At 42.6% G+C, this 3,533-nt stretch overlaps 1 protein-coding gene across 1 annotated transcript in view; it reads left to right on the top strand.

Moving 5' to 3' along the window:
- Window positions 1–790: 790 nt before the first annotated feature.
- Bcar3 (BCAR3 adaptor protein, NSP family member) overlaps window positions 791–3,533 on the top strand; it is a 120,616-nt gene continuing 117,873 nt past the window's right edge. The window contains exon 1 of the mRNA XM_010625723.2: window positions 791–817. The gene's annotated coding sequence lies outside the window, so the exon portion shown is untranslated. The remainder of the gene's footprint in view (window positions 818–3,533) is intronic.

The raw sequence follows: 3,533 nt of genomic DNA, 5'->3' as shown, positions 1-3,533 counted from the left end.
AGTTGAAAAAATTAAAATAATATCTTCTGTCAGGGTTGGGGAACTAGGGGTTTTCTAACATTGTGTTGTATAAATTGGTACAATACCTATGGAAGATAACTGGCATTATTTATCAAAATTATAAAAGCATATACTCTGATTCAGCAACTTTACCTCTGGAAATTTATCCTATGGATATTTTTGCACAGTTTTTCATTACACTATTGTTTGTAATAGGTAAGACTTGGAAACAAGCTGAATGTCCAGTAAATTATATTATATCCCTTTAAAAGAAATACCATGCAAAAGAGAATGAATAGGGTCCCACTGTGCTAATAGAAAAAATCTCCCACATATACTGCTAAATGATAGAATAAATGTAAAATGGTGAGTACAGTATTTTGCTCTCTATGTAGGGTAGAGTACAGGAACAGACATGCATATACACAAAGACCTGAAGAAACTCTGGGGGGCACACACAGTTTTTATAGCTGTTCTTACCTGTAATGGGCAGATGGCAGACAGAGGCAAGAGGGAAACTTCTACATCAACACATCTGCCCTCAAGTTAAGATATCTGAATCAAATTCTGTTTCTGTTTTTCACTACCTACGTATTTTGGCACGTAGTAAGTATGCAACAAGTATTTATTAAATGATTTATGATTGGAGCTATTCATTCTGAGTCTGTTTCCTCCCACAGAAATTGAGAAGAGACACCTCCCATTTCACAGGGATATTATGAAGATGAATGCGCGAATGTGTCATTGACTAAAACCTATACCTGCTTAATAGTTTCACAACCATTACTTCCTTGACTCCTCACAGGAACTCAATGAGGTAATTATATATTCATTTACTCTTGATGAAATGAAGGGACCAAGAGGAGGGAATGGCTTGCCTGAAGTAATTTTGGAGTTATCCTGTAGTCTTTCTTTATAACTACCTTCCCATGACACAACACATAGTATCAACTTTGCCTATCTGGGTGTCTTAATTTTTTACCTGACATCTGCGACTTGAAGCAGAAGAGGTTTATTTTGGCTCACATTTTCAGAAGTTTCAGTCCCTGGTGTGACAGAGGGGTATGGTGGAGGAAAAGCTGCTTTTGTCATGGAAGCCAGGAAACGGTAAGCAAAAGACCAGCAGGGGACTCCAGAGATCCACCTCTTCTGACCCCACCTCGGAGCAGCACTTTTAGCTCTGAACTCATCTGGGGATTATTCTGCTGATGAGTCCAGCACCCTCCTAACACAGTTATCTTCCCCAAGCTCTGCTTCTGAGCGCCCCAGGTTTGGGGAGTACATTCCAGATCCAAACTACACTAGGTGTGCTGGCGCACGCCTGTAATCCCAGCACTCTAGATGGAAAGTTTGAGCCCAATCAGGGCAATTTAGGAACTCAGTGAAAAATCAGGCTAGGGAGATAACTCAGTGAGAAGGCCCTGGGTTCAGCCTCTAGGACCACACGAAGGAGGGATGGAAGGGAGAATCTTTGTACATGGTAGGTGCTCAAGGAACTTTGAAAATGGGGAAAAAAAAGTTGTGTCACTTTTCTCAGTGACACTTCAGAGTGGCAGGAAAATAAATAAACATTTCTTTTTTAAACTGAGTAATTGTTCGCTGAGGATGTGCATAGTTATGTGGGAGACACAAAGGAACCGTTAGAACCGTTAGGTGTTTAGAGGCTAATCAGCAAAAAGATGCATAGGAAAACAAAGTTAACCTAAGATTTTATTCACCAAATACTTATTTTGTAGACAGTATATAAAGTTGGAGATACAATGATGGAAATGACAAACTGCCAGCCTATAAGGATCTTGGTCTGATGAAATAACCAGTAATGGAAAACCTTTTAGAGTGCTCAATGATACACATAGCTCACTGAGGTGTGAGTGCCATGGGTTCACCTCCACTAAAATAGACTACTGATCCAAAGTGGGCCTGGTAGTGAGCACAGGTGGATCAGAGCCCTCTTCACACTTGGGTTACTTGGTATCATCTGCTTGTATGGTATTTGGGTTTGGTGTGCACCAGGGATGGTAGAGAAGGAAGCTTTCAAAGCAAGAATTGCTGCTTTGAAAGGTTAAAGCAACAAGCTCGGTACACCTTGATGGTGGAAGTTTCAATGTCTGGGTGAAGTCTGGACATGAGTTGATAATGAGGATCTTGTCCAGTTTGAGTAGAGGAGCAAACCTCTGAGGTGTGACAGATACATATGATGAATGTTTAAATTTTAAAAAATGTATAACATTAAATGACACTTGGCCTAGAATCCCCCTCAAAATACTTCCCTTGCTTGGAACACACTCACCTTAACCCCACCATTCTTCCAACTTTCTGAAGCAATTTTGGGAGTCTTGTTTCCTGAATGTCTTTAGTTGGGCTCTCATGGCTGTCTCCATGTCCAGAATTGATTCAAAATACTTAGCTTTCATGCTCATTTTGACTTTTGGGAAGAACCAGAAGTTGCATAGTGCCAGATCCAGAGAATAAGGCGGATGAGGACACAGCATCATGTTTTACGAGCCTGCCTTTCCCTTGGAAGGAGCAGTCACTATATTTTTCATTCACTATATTATTCACACAGAAGCAGCATTCACTATATTTTTGATCACACTTCGTAAAGTCACTCGCAAAAGAGGACTTCCAGAATGGCTTCAGAAAGTGGCAAGAATGTTGGGGTAATGTTAGTGTTGTCCAATGGCCAGGTTTGTTTTTTCTTTTATAGTTAGTGCTACCCTAAGGTCACAAAGATCTTTTCTTTGGATAGTGTTACTGCTTTACCTTCTACATATAGATCTAAAATCTGGAATTGCTTTGAGGTCAGGTGTGGTGCGAAATAGGCGTTGAGATTCTTTTTCCTCCTCTGTGAATATTTGGTGGACCCAGCGTCATTTACTGGAAAGACAGCTCATTACCCCCAATGCACCAAGCAACACCTTTGGCATTAATCAAGTGACCATGTAGTGTAGGTCTGTTTCTGGATTCCAGTCTCTTTGGTCCTTTTGTCTATCCCTGTACCATTTCTGTGGCCTTATCCTAGGTCTTGATGTCTAACAGTTAAGTGGTACAGTGGGCTCCAACTTTACCACACTAGAACACCTAGTACCGAAGTGGTACCTCCATCTGCACTTGACTTTCAATATATCCATGTGACTGTGACTGATCTGCCTGTTCCAGTAACTTGCTCCTTGTGGCAACCTAGGGTTTTTTCTCATCAAAGCCTTTTAAATTGAAAACCAGTCAGGCGTCGCAGACCGGGAGGCAGGACTGTTGGGTAATGAAGGCGGGAAAGAGGTAAGAATGGATAAAACAAGGTTGTCCTCTTGAGAAGTGGCCCATCTACACTCGAGGACGGTCTGCTCTGGAGATCAGAGAGCCACATCCTGAAATCGGGGCAGCAGAGGGGCAAGGGAGGTCACAGAATGTAAATGCCACGGGGGCTCCGCTAGGCAGCGGGAATCGGCTCGCCGGGGGTGGGGCCGCAGAGCCGCAAATCAGCAGTTGGGGGCCGGAGTGCGCTCGGGCTCAGAGCTGCGCCTGCTGCTGCCGCG

This window comes from Fukomys damarensis, unplaced genomic scaffold, assembly GCF_012274545.1.
Source record: "Fukomys damarensis isolate Sample0158 unplaced genomic scaffold, DMR_v1.0_HiC HiC_scaffold_33, whole genome shotgun sequence".
Classification (NCBI taxonomy): domain Eukaryota; kingdom Metazoa; phylum Chordata; class Mammalia; order Rodentia; family Bathyergidae; genus Fukomys; species Fukomys damarensis.
This window is presented reverse-complemented; position numbering and strand designations above follow the sequence as displayed.